Source organism: Giraffa tippelskirchi, chromosome 1 (assembly GCF_054371585.1).
Source record: "Giraffa tippelskirchi isolate mGirTip1 chromosome 1, T2T-mGirTip1v1.2.pri, whole genome shotgun sequence".
In the NCBI taxonomy this organism is placed as follows: Eukaryota; Metazoa; Chordata; class Mammalia; order Artiodactyla; family Giraffidae; genus Giraffa; species Giraffa tippelskirchi.
Window position 1 is genome coordinate 52,032,344 of NC_137275.1, and position 16,468 is coordinate 52,048,811.

A 16,468-nucleotide genomic window follows, 5' to 3' on the forward strand; every position below is an offset into this window, starting at 1 on the left:
CAATAGCCAAGATATGGAAACAAGTGTCCATCAGTAGATGAATGATAAAGCAAAGGTGGTATATGTATACAATGGAATATTACTCAGCCATAAGAAGAGTGGAATCTTGCCATCTGTGATAACCTGGATGGACCTTGAGGGCTCTGTGCTAAGCGAAGTAAATCAGACAGGGCGAAATGGGTGAAGGGGACCAAAAGGTTCAAACTTACAGCTTTAAAATAAGTCATGGGGTTATCATGTACAACATGGTGACTATAGCTAATAACACTGTCTGGAATACGTGAAAGTTGCTAAAATGGTAGATGTTAAAAGTTTTTATCACAAGAAAAGAAATCCATCACTATACGTGGTAACACATGCTAACTAGACTTATTGTGATCATTTTGCAATATATACAAATATCAAAATATTATATTGTATACCTGAAACAAATATAATGTTGCATGGCAATTATACCTCAATAACAACAACAAAAATAAATACAAACAAAATAAGCAAAAAACAAACAAAACAAAACCACCCCAGTATGGGACAAAATGGGAAGGGATAGGGACCATAAATCTTCATAGGTAGAAAACTCTCAGAAATCATTCTGTCCTATCTATCAATACCGAGGACAAAAGCAACAATAAGTATACTGTCCAAAGTCCCTCTGCTTTGGGGGCAGAGCCTAGACTGTAACCCAAGTCTTTGGGCTTCCAATCCAATGCTCCTGGCCTGAAATCCCACGGCATACTTAGTCTTCCTGTCGCAAGGATGATGAGATTGTAATGGAAACTAGTTTTTTCAAGTCTATTCTCCAAATGGGAAAGAACTGGATGAGGATTTGGGAGCAGAGCAAAGTAAAAGCGGCCACTGGCAAAGAGACAAAATTGAACACTATTCCTCAATATGGGGTAGATCTGCAAGGCATCAGGATTTAATTTTTGTGAATCTGGACAAGGGTTTTTAGACTAAAACTATAACCATGAGAAATAAGATGGCTTTGGGGAATTATAGGCTGGTCAGTTACATTTTTGGAAGGGGCCAGTTGATGAAGTCATTAATCATGTAAACAAAACAATCTGGGTTTTTAAGTGAGAAAAAATTTACTAAGGGACTAAGGAGATTAATTTAGTAAGGGCTTCAGTAGTAGAGGGCAAAGTTCTTTTGGATAAGTTTCTCATTAACAGGTATTTTCAAAATTGAGTTGAGTGATGGAGTGAACATTGCTAAAATACTTTAAGGGAAGAAACTATTCAGAGCATTTAGTTTAACACTGTCATTTTACAATGAGGAATTGGAAACAGGGCAAGTGAACTTGTTCAGAGTGACTTGGTTAGTTTAGTTTCAGGTCCTCATGGATGGATTTATGGCTTAAAGTATAAGCCTTAAACAAAGAGCAGAGATAAACAGAAGTATAAGGAATGTACATTATTGCAGAAGTCTCCACCTCCACTCATTGAGAGTTTACAAGATGTCACACAAGACACAGAATTGATCCACATACTTCCTCACAAATCAATGAGTTAGGTGCTATTATTATGCCATTTTACAGATGAGAAAGTAGAGGTTTAGGGAAGGATGAGTGGCATTAGCACTTGCCACTACCACCAATACACCATCAGCACCACTACCACCAATACATTTTTCTGAGCATGCACCTACCTAGCATGCACTAGGTAAACATTCTAATTTTACCTGCATAAGTTCATTTAAGCCTTATAACAGTCTTATGAGGTCAGTACTACAGTTAGTCCTCATTTTACCGATGAGAAAGCTGAGGCTTAGAAAATATTAAATAACTGGCCCAAAGTTACCTATCTAGAAAGTGGCTGAACCAGGAGAAAAATCTGGGCCTTTCTAACACCTCTAAGAATAATAGGATTGGTGGTTGCCAGAGGCAAGGGGGTGAGGGTGGGCAAAATGAGTGAAGGGGTCAAAGGGCCCAAATTTCCAGCTAAGATAAATAAGTCATGGGGATGTAATATACAGCATGGTGACTATAGTTAATGATACTGTTTGGCATATTTAAAAATTGCTAAGAAAGTAGATCTTAAAAGTACTCATCATAAGAAAAAAAAGTTCTGTAACTATGTGTGGTGATGGATGTTAACTAGACTTATTGTGGTGATCATTTCACAATATATACAAGTGTTGAATCATTTTGCTGTATACCTGAAATTAATATAATGTTATATGTTAATTACCTCAAAAAATTTTAAAAGAATATAATATGAAGGAGAAAAAGCAAAAAAAAAAATTCGTTTGCAGATCTTTGACTCATCTGGTATAAAAGGCCCAAGCGAAAAAGGAGATACAAATAGGCCTTAAAGAATTCCTATAGATGGCAGAAGGGGAAACCCTTGGCGTTTCTGTGGTTAACAGAACATGCTGTTGAGTAGAGGAAGAAGGGGGCTGACCCAAGAGAGCAATTTCTGCTCCGGTTATACTAAAGCTCACTCCTATTTCAGTGCCATCAGCTATCACAGTAGAAGCAGTTGTCCATTGCCTGGAATGCCAAGTAGTGGAACAGTAAATCAGGCATGGGAAGGGCATGCTGAAAGTGCCTGAAGACTCAGCAGTAAGGAGACTGAGAGGAAGGGAAGGGTTAGAGGAGGAAGCATGAAGTTGAGAAATTAAAATCAACATGCTGATTTCACCCCATGGACAGACAAGTGTAAGAGAAAGGCATAAACAATCTCTCACAGGCATTTTTAATTAAAAAAATTAGAGATGAGCAAGGACATCTTTCTACTATACAGAGCAGGCAGTCTTCTAAGCATTGACAACAATGTGTCACCATATATCTGCACAGAAATCTATTGACAAAGTCTGGGAAATCTTGGGGAATGAATAAAAAGGTAAACCAAATAGGAATAATTTCTTATTTTTTGTAACACAGTCAGTCCATTGCTAATACTTCGTGTCAGCAAACTTAACCAAGATAACAGTTATGTCACCTACACACTATGGTCAAAAAATTAAAATACCAAATAAGTATGAAATGAAATGGATATTCTTGACTAAATGAATTATTTTGTCTTCCAACTGGTTATGTACATAAGCTCTAGTTAAGTGTTTACTTAACTTTTTCAAGAGTCAAACCTGTGACTTTTTAAATTAACATTTTATGATCAACCATAAGAAACTATCAGCCACTCATTTATTGATCAAATAGCCACTTAATAAAACACAGTGTAGCTCTAATACCCTTCAACTCAAATTGCAGCTATTTCTTTTCAGAAATACAGATGAGTAAAGGAGCCTTTGAACTGATCTGGGGAGGGAAAGTTAAAGCCATCAGCCAAGGTCAATGTCAAGTTTAGAGCCAGATGGTACCGTAGCTCCCCAATCTCTCTCGCTATGATTCTCCCAGTAAAACTCTTTGTTTTCCATTCCTGCTGACGATTGCCCCTCACTTTCCACAGTAACTCTCCCCTCATATTGACAAACAGGAAAAAACCACTCAAGTTCTTTCTTACATAATGGTTTGGGGTTTTTTTGTTTTTGTTTTTCTGCTGGGAGATCCAGAACTCAAAGAGCCTTGATGCTTTTTATCAATTCCACTAACCGTCAGGGGCAGGAAATAAAAATATTTTTCTCTTCCGACTCAAATACAATACCCCTTTGTGAAACTGTTCAGAAGCTAGAAATAGCAAATCTGTGAAAAATTTCAGGTGAGAGATATGCATCAAAATATTTCATTTTGCTAAAAATACCTCTATGTTGGTTTCAGCATTCCAACTCACATCACACTGCCATTCAGGATGATGACCAAAAAGTTTCGCCCTTATACTGGCAATAACTCTGAGGTTATACAGAAAGTAAAGTAAACTGTCCCCATAGGCATTTGCCATTTCAGAGCAGTTGCTGCCAGAATGGAAACAAGAAAGAAGGAAGAAAGATCAGTTCAAATGACTGCATCTTCATCACCTGGTGACTAGAGTTTAGATCAAGAACCCAAGAGGTAACTTAGGCAAGTTGGGGAGTCCCACAAGCTGAACCCATGAGAACAAAGTGTGTGGGGTCCCATTTAGCTGCCCCAGCACATACAGACGAGGCTCCCTAGGAAGCAGCACTATCTCAAAGGCAGTAGGGCTCATCTAGTGTCCAGAGATGAATCTGGTGACCATAGGAGATGTGTGTGGTCCAGGGTGGGCTCCAGGGTTCCAGCCCCACAGCAATGGAGACTTAAGAGAAAATAGAAAAGAAAAGAAAGACTCAGCACTAGGGAGCAGGGTGAATGCTGTGGATTAACTATGTAAGCCCCTGGCACCCAGCAAGTCCAGGGCTCCTCTCTCCTCTGTGGGCTTCTCCCTGTCACCCCAGAGTCTTGCAGTCCCAACCGCTCCCCTCAACAGGAGCAGAAAGTAGATGACAGCTAAGTTTTCTTCAAGTCCTGCCAAGAAAAACATTGCAAGGTTAAGAACAAAAAAGTCTTCAAATGTCTTGCTACTGAAGCTCTTTTCTTTTCTTTTTTTTTTTAATAAATTTCAGTATCTATACACACACAGAAGAAAATTCACTTTCAGTCAAAGGGTTCAAGAATGTTGACAATCTTTCAAGGAGTCACTATGTTTTTAAACTCTTTCAACAGCTCTATTTGTTCTAAAAAAGGTCATAGATTTATTTAATAGCTGTTTATCTTTCAGCTGGCCCACTGCAAGCTGAAGCATAACAGAAAGCATCCAGCATAATCACAGGTTTGGAGCTGAGGGGGCTGGAGAGGCAAAGATGGGGAGTCAGAAGTACAGTATCAAGAGTTCATCGTGCTGTTTGTTGGAGGAAAGCATGCCCAAAGATGAAAAGATTGAATTTCAGATAAACATACAGAAGTAAACAACTGGAGAAGGAATATTTCCTTCTCAGTCTTGTCACCACGTCCCCTCAATCTATCAGCCACGCAAAAGAAAAACAACAAGAATTGTTGGGGATCTGTGAAATGATGGAGTGAGCATTCACCTAAGATACAGAAAGATCTTTCTACCAAGGGATAAAAACCTATCACAAAACAAGTACACATCACATGCTCTCTGTAAAAGTATGGCACAGAAGTTCCTTTTTTTTTTTTTTTTAAATCAGAAACCTAGCCTAGATGTCAGGACCTTACAGTATAACACTGCCTTGGACTCAGAGGCCTGTCAAGGGAGCTGAGACCTGGAGAGAAAAGAAAATGGTAACAAGTTTCCTTTATATGCCATCCGATGAATCGGGGTCATAAAGCAGACAGAATGACCATGAGAACACATTTCAGTTTACTGGCGAGTATGCCAACCTTGATTCCTAGGCTCAGGAGAAAAAAGGAAAGCTTCAGTTTGGGACAAAATAAACCTAAGGTTTAATTGTCATATATAATAAACCTGACTTGTCATCTTGCTTGAGTAAATTTCATGAAAAATCCAACTTTCTTAGTATTTAAGGTTTTTTTTAGGGATAAAAGACTCCCTATGCAGTAGTTCAAAAATGTCCCCAATACCACACTCAAATGTACTTCATGTGTTTTATGTCTATATTTCAATCTATTAAACAAACACAGGTTAACATATTCCTACTAAAATACACAATATGTATATTTATAGTAAAAACTAAATGCCTTTAGCCAAGTTAGACACTCTTTGCCTTGAAAGATACACTTGTCTTAGGGACGAATACTCCTTGCTGGGGAAGGAGATGCTAAATCCACCAATAGAATTATCCCCAGTATCTGAGACACAGTTGCACAGGTTATGCTCTCCCTCACAAATCACAAACTTTCTGCCATTAGCTTTCTTTGAACCAATGTGTTATTTGCCAAAAAAGGATAGTGAAGTCACTCAGTTGTGTCCGACTCTTTGGGACCCCATGGTCTGTAGCCTACCAAGTTCCTCCGTCCATGGGATGTTCCAGGCAAGAATACTGGAGTGAGTTGCCATTTCCTTCTCCAGGAGAGCTTCCCGAACCAGGGACTGAACCTAGGTCTCCTGCACTGTAGGCAGACGCTTTACCATCTGAGCCACTGGGGAAGTCACCAGTTAATTATTTATTGAAGGTCAACTGACCCTTTGACCATTATATTTAGTAACTAGTTTTGTTATCATCAAAATAGATAATTCTTTAAGAATAATGTGAGGAATATTTTATAATTTATTTAGTTCTTATTGTCATCGTGTTAATTCATATAAACACATTATAGTAAATTTCTCTCATAACTGTTAATACCTGCACTGATGGAAGACTCTCCTCTGACTTAAGACAATATCTGTATAAGATTTGCTCACAATGGAATGTATTAGATGGAATGGATTTCTGGATGCCACTGAAATACCAATGTGGCAATAAACTGTATAAATACTTGTTTTATGGCAATGGAAGAAGAGAGCAACAGGGAAAACAGGTCAACTTCAGGAAATAAGCAGCACATCCTATTTAAAATTAAAAAAAGAGAGAGAGAGAGAGTTGTAAACAAAGGGATGCTCAGTTGCTAGACAATCAGGTTTCTCTTTCCTTCCTTCTTTTTGTCTGTCTGTCTTTTAACAAATCTACTTAAATCTGTTTTTCTCTTAGGACTTCTTTTTTTGTATGAGTTTTTACTGCTTAACTCACATATATAAATGTTTCTATCTTCAATTACCTTGGTTGAATAGTTTAAGAGCAAAAACCTCCTATCGTTAGAACTTTATCAGGAAAAATAAATATATATACACATATTGACATCTGTAGAATATATATATCCATTTATATCTAATAATTTACTAAGCTTGTTCACATTCCTAAAAGCAGAATGTAGCAGCAACAGACTGAATAAAATAAATAAATCGAGAACTTCAAGACTGGTTATTCTGGGAGTGAAAAACTGAAACAGAAATGACGAAGATGAAATGAGATTCTATCAAAAAGACTCCAACAGATTCAGGGCTGGACTGAAAATCCCAAGATGTGTATTAAGAGGAGAGGGAAACTCAACACAGTCGGAACTCCACTCGCTCACAGGGCAACTGAAAAGAAGAGAACAAACAGGCCAGTTTCCCTACTGCTGCTCACGCCACAGTAAGGCTGGAGCAGCTCTAGGAAGGGCAGGGGAACCTCAGTGTTGTAACCTTTATGGTGTCTGCAGGAACCTAGCCAACAGCAGCCAGGAGGCTGTTTACCAAAGTCATTCTCTGGCACCACCCACAGAAAAACTGTGGAAATCCCTGCCAAAGCTGACATGGGAATCTAACAGAAGGAACTGAATACAGCCATGTAAAACACACCCCAGTCATTTCGTAACCTCGGTTTCTTCACAGACGTCTGCTGTGGAAGAAATGACTGTGTCCAGAAGACAGAGACCCCAGGAATTAATCCAACCACACAGATGAAAGCAAAATGAAAAATTACTAATTATCGCATTCCACAATCCACACTGGTAACTCATTGGGTTTTGGCTATAAGGCACCTAAGGTTAAAACTGCTCCTCAAAAATATATCTGACAATGGTGAATGAATGGTGTAAGGAAGGGGCAGGTCTCCAAACACTGTTGTTCTACAAAGGGAAAAAAAAAAGGAGGAGGAATCCACCAAATTAAAATATCAGAATATTCTACAAACCAGCAAAACCACATGCAGCTTAGTAGCTCACACACATCCTTGTATTTCCAAGACATGTGAAGCTCCAGGTTCTGAAGAAGACCAAACAGAAGCCTACCTGCCGGGTGCTAAAAAGAGAAGATAATCTCAAAGAAATCCAGCCTTCGCTCTACACTCTCAAAGTTGGGTATGAGGACTCAGGATCTTATGGCTCTTACCACTGTTATAACTGCTTTGGTTCTCTCATTCTTTTACTCCTTACCTGTGCTCCTTTATATTTCAGAGGTTGATTATACATACCACTACTTTGGGTGTTGCTCCAGTTTCGTGGGTCAATCCAATGCCCATGCTGCATATCTTGCATATGTAGCATGGGTATATATATACCTTCATACTGCCTTTGAGTTGGGCTCTGAACGCCATTCCATACACAGTGTGTGAGTGCTCAGTCATGTCTGACTCTTTGTGACGCCATGGACTTTAGCACCCCATGGACTGTCGCCTATCAGGCTCCTTTGTCCATGGAATTTCCCAGGCAAGAATACTGGAGTGGGTTGCCATTTCCCATTCCAGGAGATCTTCCTGACCCAGAGATTGAACCCGAGTCTCTGGCGTCTCCTGCATTGGCAGGAGGGTTTTTTACCACTAGCGCCACCTGGGAAGCCCCACATTACTCTCTGGCTACTTCCTCACCCTCACTCACTACTGGGAGCTAAGTTTGATTGTCCTTTTACGTCTACTGAACATATCTTTTGAACAGAGAAAAAGAAACACATCAGCTGAGTCAATAGGTTCATAATGCCCCAAAGAGTCTAGATTGTAGCATCCATGAGAGCAAGGACGATGACGATTAGTTTCAACACTCGATAATCCAACGTTTAGTACCTTGCACAGAGCAGGAGGAGCTCAATAACTATTTATTGAGAGACTGGAAGTAATTTTTTTTCCTCTAAATTCCATTTTATTCCTATTCTCAAATTATTTTCTCTACTGAACTAAGGAAGGTTTATAAATCACTGGCATCATGATTTAAGGGAATGAATGAACCAAAAAGGGTCAAAATCTCAAAAATTCCCAAATTCATTCCGATAACCAATCCTCCTCAACCACCTCCTCCTGCTTTTTTTTTTTCCTCTTCACGTCTTGAACCATCTTACAGGAAAAATTCTAAACTTTTATATTGACTTATTTACTGAAAACTATATAAAGTAGTCACTGTATTATCCCCATTTTACAGACAAAGAAACAAAGGCCTCAAATGACTGAGTAACCTGCCACAGAGCACAGCTAAGAAGTTGCAAATCTGGGAATTGAATTTAGGCCATCTGCCTCCAGAATGCCAGTTCCTAATGACCACTCTGCACTGTCTCCTGAAGGACAGCTGTTAAGAAGGCTAAGGGTAAGGTTAAGGAAGCTAAGAAGGCTGTGAGGAATGGTAACCTTCCATCCATTCTGTAAAATATATATTGAGTGCCTACTCTGCCAGATGCCAAAAATCCCACCCCCATTCAGCTACAAACATTGTTCATATAATAGTCAATATTTCTAACCGCCCTTTGCCACTTCTCCCAAACAGTAAGCTGGCAGATTTAGTTAGACAAGGAAACTTAGTAAGAACCAGTTCTTTTCCTTCATCTTTGTCTTTTAAACTTTATTATTGTAAACAATCACCAATCTTCTTAGCATTACATGGGACTCTTGCAAGAGCCGGTGAAATGTGCAGCAATTTGAAATGGCATAGACAGAAACCTAAACGGAGACAGGGAAATGAGTAGAATGGTGTTTCCATTCTATTATTAGATTGAGGGTATTGGCAACCTTTTCATGCTTGCTTCACAGTATAAAGGCAAACCGCATGGAGGTGCTGGATTTCTGCCCTTCTTCCCACCCTTGGAAAGGTCTTCTCAGCAAGAATTATGGTCACCCAATCTCCCTCTGGGCTTCTCTGGTGGCTCAGATGGTAAAGAATCTGTCTCCAATGCAGGAGATCTGGGTTCGATTCCTGGGTGAGGAAGATCCCCTGAAAAAGGGCATGGCAATCCACTCTAGTATTCTTGCCTGGGAAATCCCATGGACAGAGGAGCCTGGTGGGCTACAGTCCGTGGGGTCACAAAGAGTCGGACATGACTGAGTGGCTAACAATCATCCTCTACACTACCTGACACAAAAGGCAGGAGAGTGCAGTGGCATGCACCTTGAGTAAAAGCGTGTGGCTCTGTGTGACCTGACCTTCACACTGCTCTGCACCCACCCATGCCATGCAGAACAACCCCCTTCTCCTCAGGCTATTGAATCAGCCCGGCTGGGAAGAGCCCGAAGAGAGCTCAGACTCCGACACATTTTAGCTATTCAGCACCACGAAGGAAATAGCAGGCGTTCAGCAAGGGAATGAAATTAAGGAGCTGGCTGAATAAAGGTGATAAAAATAGATTTTCCAACTCCACAAAGATGAATCATTTTGCCATGGGGATTCGCCAGGCTCTGTTTCAGCTTTGTTTTCAACCCATCCTCATAAATTTGACTGAGGAAAATTTCCTTCCCCTAGATAACCAGTGCCATGAAGCGTTTAGTATTCGGATAGTTCTGACAGGATTTTGTTAGAGAATTGTTCAGAACTAACCTCCAGCCCTTCTCTAGCCTGCAGTAAATATTACTCTGAAGGACAAGAGTGGGCTGAGCTGAGACGAGTAGCCTTTGACCCCAGACTCACCATCCTCTACTCCCCTCTCAATTTTCTCCTCAATTCTTTCCCTCCTCATTTTAAGAAATAGACATTTTCAGAAAGCAAAGAGGGCAGTGGAAGCAAGCAGAATGTGAGGGGAACTCGGGTGAAACAACCACTCACAGGTATGCCATCACATCTTCCCCAGGACACCATGTGCTACTGAGGAATACATCTTTTAAGATGTAGCCAAGTTGCTTTTAATTCACAAAAACTCTTGAGAAATCCTCTTCATTTTGACTATTGTGTCTATGTGCCTTCCATGACACACCCCGAAAGAAAAAAATAATGCTTTCCTTAGACAATAAGAAAACTTCATTAAAAGCAACAGGTGGTAAAAATATCAGGAGACAAGGTAAACTCCATAGGAAAGTAATTCTGGTGTATTCTAGCCATATCATAAGTGTATACAAAGGAATGTTTTCAAAAAAACTAAAAGGATAAAATCTAAATAGCTTCCTTCCTCCACTCATGGACACCCATCATTGTATTTTTCTCATAATGGATTTTACTTACCCCTCCACGGCCTCATAGTCCACATACAACTCCAGCATACCCACACTTGGTAGGCGGGTACGGCATCTGTCCTGGGTGCTCCAGTCAGCCCCCACACAGCAGTGTGCCGAAGTGCCCTTACATCCCCTTTCTGAAAACAGTCCTTAGCACAGCAAACCCTGCTCTGCCCTGAGCAGGCTGCAGCAGCTGAAATGCTGATGCAGTGAAAGAGAACTAACTGGAAGAGAGCATGATTGCCACACCTATTGGGGAGGGAGGCGGAGAGTTCTGCTCCCACTGAGGAAGGGGGACAGAATCCCCTAGACGTAGAGATGCCCAGGGTGATCCTGCAGTGGAGCTTTGTGACAGCAGCTGCTGCAGAGTCAGCACTCAGTGCAATGGGTAAACCTGGATCTGCAGTAGGACCCTAGGACCTGAGGGAGGAGAGTTCATGTCCCAGCTCTGGAAGAAAGTAGCCTCATGACCCCAGGCAAGTCATTGCCCTCTGAGTCTCAGTGTCCTCATTTGGAACAATATTCTGTGACAACCGGGCTTCCCTGGTAGCTCAGATGGTAAAAAATCTGCCTGCAATGCAAGAGACTCAGAGATTTGGGTTCGATCCCTGGATTGGGAAGATCCCTTGTAGAAGGGAATGGCTACCCATTCCAGTATTCTTGCCTGGAGAATTCCATGGACAGAGGAGCCTGGCAGGCAGGCTACAGCCCATGGGGTCACAAAGAATCAGACACGACTGAGTGACTAACACTTTCACTTTCTGTGATAACTTATGTGAGGAAAAGTCTGGAAAAGAATGAATATATGAATATGTATAAATGAAGCACCTTGTTGTATATCTGAAACTAACACAACATTGTATTCCAACTATACTCCAATTAAAGTAAAATATAAAATAAAAAACTTAAAAAAACCCTTTAAACAGCTTCTAGTTATGAAATTTTAAGGCTATCAGAAAAATCATGAATATAATAAACAATAAACACAGCTACAATATGTTGAAAACAGATGAGGTACCATCTACCATGTTAGGCATTTTATATATATCATCTTATTTAATCCCAGGATCCTGAGATGAGATTTATCAATCCCATTTTATAGATGAGGACACCAGGGAACTCACTCCGTGATTCCCCATGAAAATAAAGGATCATCATATCCATTCAGGGTTTTGAATTTAAATGGAAGCATTTCATCTTTGTGCCTGAAACTGAGATGACATCTGAGGATGGAATTTCTGCACTATCGAATGATTAATGTGTTTACAATCCTCTGCTGGGGTAATTCTCAGGTACTAGTATTTATGGTTATGGCCGTTCATGCTACTGCAAAACCCATTTCCCACCTGTTGTTTTTTATTAAACCTCCCTAAAGGGCATGAAATATTTCTTTGTGCAGATTCTAAAAAACGGGGATCATGAAATATGTGAGCAGAAACATTGTGTGTGGATTTACTGTTTGGAATTTTCAAACATTATAAAACACAGTGTTTACAGCCCATTCATCATCTATAAAAGTTTATTAGATTGATATGTCCACTGACTCACTGGTATCCTGCCATTTATGGATATCAATACATCAAGTGGTGGGCTGACATTTAATATTTATTAATAACTTCTGTGTTTCATTGCCTATTTTATAGAATCCTTGCATTATGTTCTATTTTATGTTTATCGTCAATCAGTCTAGGTTTCAAGCAAACTTTTTATTTTAAAATAGTTTTTAGATTTACAGAAAATTGCAAAGACAGTCCATTATAACTTGTGTTCTGGTATTCGATATTACTCAACAGTGGTTAGTACCATTTATCACAACTGATGAACAAACACTGGTACACTGCCACTAACTAAACTTAAGGTTTTATTTGGGTTTCATTAGTTTTCCACTAATGTACTTTTTCTGTTCCAAGATCCATCCAAGGCACCATATTATAATCATTATTTCTCTTAAGCTTCTTCTGGACTTTTCTTGTTTCTCAGACTTTCCTTGACAGTTTTGAGAAGTGCTGGTCAAGGATTCTGCTCCTCCATTTGGGTTTGTCTGATATTTCTCTCACGGTTAGATGGGGATTATGGGTTTTGGGGAGGAAGACCGCTGAGATAAACACCATTGCCATGACATCAATCAATCATCCTCTTATTAAATATAGGGAAAATATTTAAGTCAAATCAAAACTTTAAACTGAATAAAGTTAATTTTCAAAAAGATAAACAACAAACTATTTACTCAGAAATACCATATTTTATTTTGTAGAGAAAATGACAAAGAGGGAAACTAATTTTTGCGTCCACTTTGAGATGAAGGCAGACCTAAAATTTTAGCAGGAAGTAAGCTAATTACAAAAGAGCTGTCCAGCAAGTTCTTTTGAGGTGCCTGCCAACACAAACTTCCTACAAAACAATCTCAGATGATGGCATATTTGAAGAGAATTTATTTCAACCTAGCAGGATCTTACTCTACCATACAATACTTTCAGGTATTTGGTCAAGTTTTTTTCCTGTTGTCAAACCACAGAATCCCTATGAATCTGGGTTTGAAGAATTGGCTTTAAATTAGTTCCACAGAAATTCCTTCTTTAGGAAAGTTATGACTATGAAAAAAAGAAGTAAGACTTGGGCTGAAATATGTATTTCCTGCTATTATGTATATTTTTTCCTCACAGTTCCTAAGTGAAGGTCTGTTCCTCAGGGGGAAAAAAGTAAGGAACTGATGTAATGTCACAAACTTTGCTAAACGCTGTTCAATGAACGATAAGGGAGAATAAGTGGTTTCTTTTTTCAAAGAATGTGTCCCCCCCACCCCCAGATAGGAAGTGGGGGTGGGGGGACAGGAAAAAAAAGTTTTACAGCACTTCTATATATAACCTTCCACCTCTGCAGAGACATAAAATAATTATGGAAACAAGTGTGGAAAAATAATTTGTGGTGTATAAAGAGGATATTAGACTTCAACTAGCATGTCGAGGCATTCATAACACATGTGAATAAGAATTTCAGTCCTTGACAGGCTCACTCACTGGTATGGAGTGAATTGTGTCCCCTTCCAAATTGATATGTTGAAGTCAGAACCCCCAGTAACTCAGAACTGTGACTGTATTTGGAGGTAGTGACTTCAAAGAAGGGATTATGTTTAATTGGGTCATTTAAAGCAGGCACTAATCCAGTATGATTGGTGTCATTATTTTAAAAAATGAGATTAGGATTCAAACTGCAAAGGAAGACCAAGTGAAGGCCCAGGGAGAAAACTGCCATCTTCAAGCTAAGGAGAGAGGCAACCAACCCTGCCTCTGCTTGATTTCATTTCTCTCCTTTAAGGCACCCAATCTGCTATACTTTGTTATGGCGGCAAATTAATCTGCTTATCAAGCACTAAGAGTGAAGAATCAAGGGTATAAGAAAGGCTAGAGGGTATGAGATTGGTTGGATATTACATCTCAATAAACTATTAACTATGTGAAGATCTAAGTTACTATCTCTCATGATTTCCATATCTAAGTGCAACTGCTAATGACTCCTCCTGTGGTCTCAAACTTCTTTCATCATCCCAACCTCCCCCATCTCCCCTTCCAACGAAAGTCAAACACTACAAAGAGCAGACTATAATTTGTGGGGGAGGAAAACTTCAAAGTTTGTGCTTATAGAAAAAGAAATAATGCATCTTCATATATACTTAAGGATAAGGATTTAAATTTAAAATCAGCCATTCATTAACCTAGTCCAATTTCTTATATGTTTTTCCATGAGTTCCAAACCAACATTTTCCAATTGTCTGCCAGACATCTGTACATGAATATCTCTTAAAGGTAGCCAACTCAATACATCCAAAATAGAATTCATCTTTTCTCTTGGAACCCCCTTCTCATCCCCCATTCCCATGATGTCTATTACTGGCAGCACTATTTGCCAAGTTGCTGAAATCCAAAATGTAGATGTCATCTTCCTAAGATTATTTATTATATTTCATTAATTCCAAGTTGTACAATTTTTTTACCTCTAAAATAATGATGCATCTTTCCATTGCTGGTATGTTAACACTGTGTTATAATTTAATTGATGAATTTTAAAAATTAGCTATATATTTTTTAAATGGTTTGTCTTACAATTAAGGACACATTACTGTCAGTGAAAAACATAGAATCATAAATTCCATGTCCTCATCTCCACTCTCACGGCTTCTACTAAGGTTAAGTAGGAGACATTACCTCTCATTTGGACTACTTGTCTCCTAACTGATTTTGGTTGCTGGTCTCTTCCCATAATCTAATTTCCACATGGCCACCAAAGTTATCTGGAACACAAGATTCCTTTGTTTGCAGTAGCTCTTACTGTATATGAGCCCAAACACTTCCAGATAGCATTTCTGTCTCAACCTACTATTCCTGGTCCACTTTTCACAGTACTGATTTCTTTCAGGGACCCTGGGCTCCAGCTGCAGACACATACAAAAAGCCACTCCTAGACAAGACCCAGGTTCCTGTGCTCAAAGCCGTTCTCATTCCTTCCTCTGAGGCCAGACCGTCCTTCTCCAACCCCAATGGTCTTCTCTAACTGTAGATGCGTCTTTAGATCCCAGGCTTCCCAGGTGGCACTAGTGGCAAAGAACCTGCCTGCCAATGAAGGAGACAGAAGAGATGTGGGTTCAATCCTTGGGTTGGGAAGATCCCTTGAGGAGGGCACAGCAACCCACTCTAGTATGCCTGCCTGGAGAATCCCACAGTCAGAGGAGCCTGGAGGGCTACCCTACAGTCCATAGAGTCACACAGAGTCGGACGTGACTGAAGTGACTTCGCAGTATATTCAGAATCCATACCTTCCAAAGTTCTTACTCTCAAACAGAGACTTATTCCTTGTTCTTCCTTGCATATTAACAGTTCATTACTATTTCAGAGTCTCCCTCTATTAGACCTTATTGCCTCTAGAAGGGGATCCCCTGAAAGGCTGGAATTATGGAATTATGTCTTGAGCCATAGTGGATCTTCACTTGGAAGGCCAGAGAGAACACACCATCTCTTTCTAGTGTATATGTGTATATGAAAACTGGGAAATGGAGCTTAGATGTCATGCAAGGGAGGTGGTCCAAGGAAAACTGTCTTATTGTTAAAGTACTATAACTATAAAGGACACTTTTTCAGGAGAATAAGAAATCCATGCCCTGCATTTCTCAGCAGATTAGGACAAGCATTTCATTCACCGTGGAGGCAGTTTTTAAATACCTCCGAGTGATCCCTTCTTCCTGTACACAGGTCTTTGCACAGTCTCCTCCCCTTGAGTGTGGGCTAGACCTGGTGACTTGTTTTTGATCAACAGAATATGGCCAAGGTGAGGAAATGTGACTTCTGAGATTAGGTTATACATAATTGTGATGTCCATCTTGTCTGTTCTCTCTCAGTATCTCTCTCTTTTTCTGGTTCTTCTTGCTTGCTTATTCTCATGAAGCAAGCTGTCACACTGTGAGTTGTTTTATGTAAATAGGCCCTTATGGCAAAGAACTGAAGATGGTTTTGGCCAACATCCTGCAACAAAACAAATCTTGTTGCTATCCACCTGAGTGTGCTTAGAGCCAGATCCTTCCCTAGTCAAGTCGTAAATGACAGCAGCCAATACCCGACGGCAGCTTTGTGGGACATCCTGAAACTCTAAACCAACTAAGCTAAGTCCAATTCTAGATCCACAGGAACTGTGCAATAGTAAACGTTTTAGACTACTAACT

The 16,468-nt window shown here is 39.8% G+C and overlaps 1 protein-coding gene across 47 annotated transcripts in view; it reads right to left on the reverse strand.

Annotated features, from left to right (window-relative positions):
• Window positions 1-16,468, reverse strand: part of LIMCH1 (LIM and calponin homology domains 1) — a 385,789-nt gene that overhangs the window by 163,234 nt on the left and 206,087 nt on the right. For 6 of the 47 annotated variants that reach the window (XM_081591248.1, XM_081591221.1, XM_081591032.1 and 3 more), the window contains exon 1: window positions 10,766-10,976. The exons of 31 other annotated variants lie outside the window; for them this stretch is intronic. The gene's annotated coding sequence lies outside the window, so the exon portion shown is untranslated. Of the gene's footprint in view, window positions 1-10,765; window positions 10,978-16,468 lie in introns of those variants that run through there. 10 more of the 47 variants (XM_081591150.1, XM_081590922.1, XM_081590913.1 and 7 more) reach the window with 4 other exon arrangements.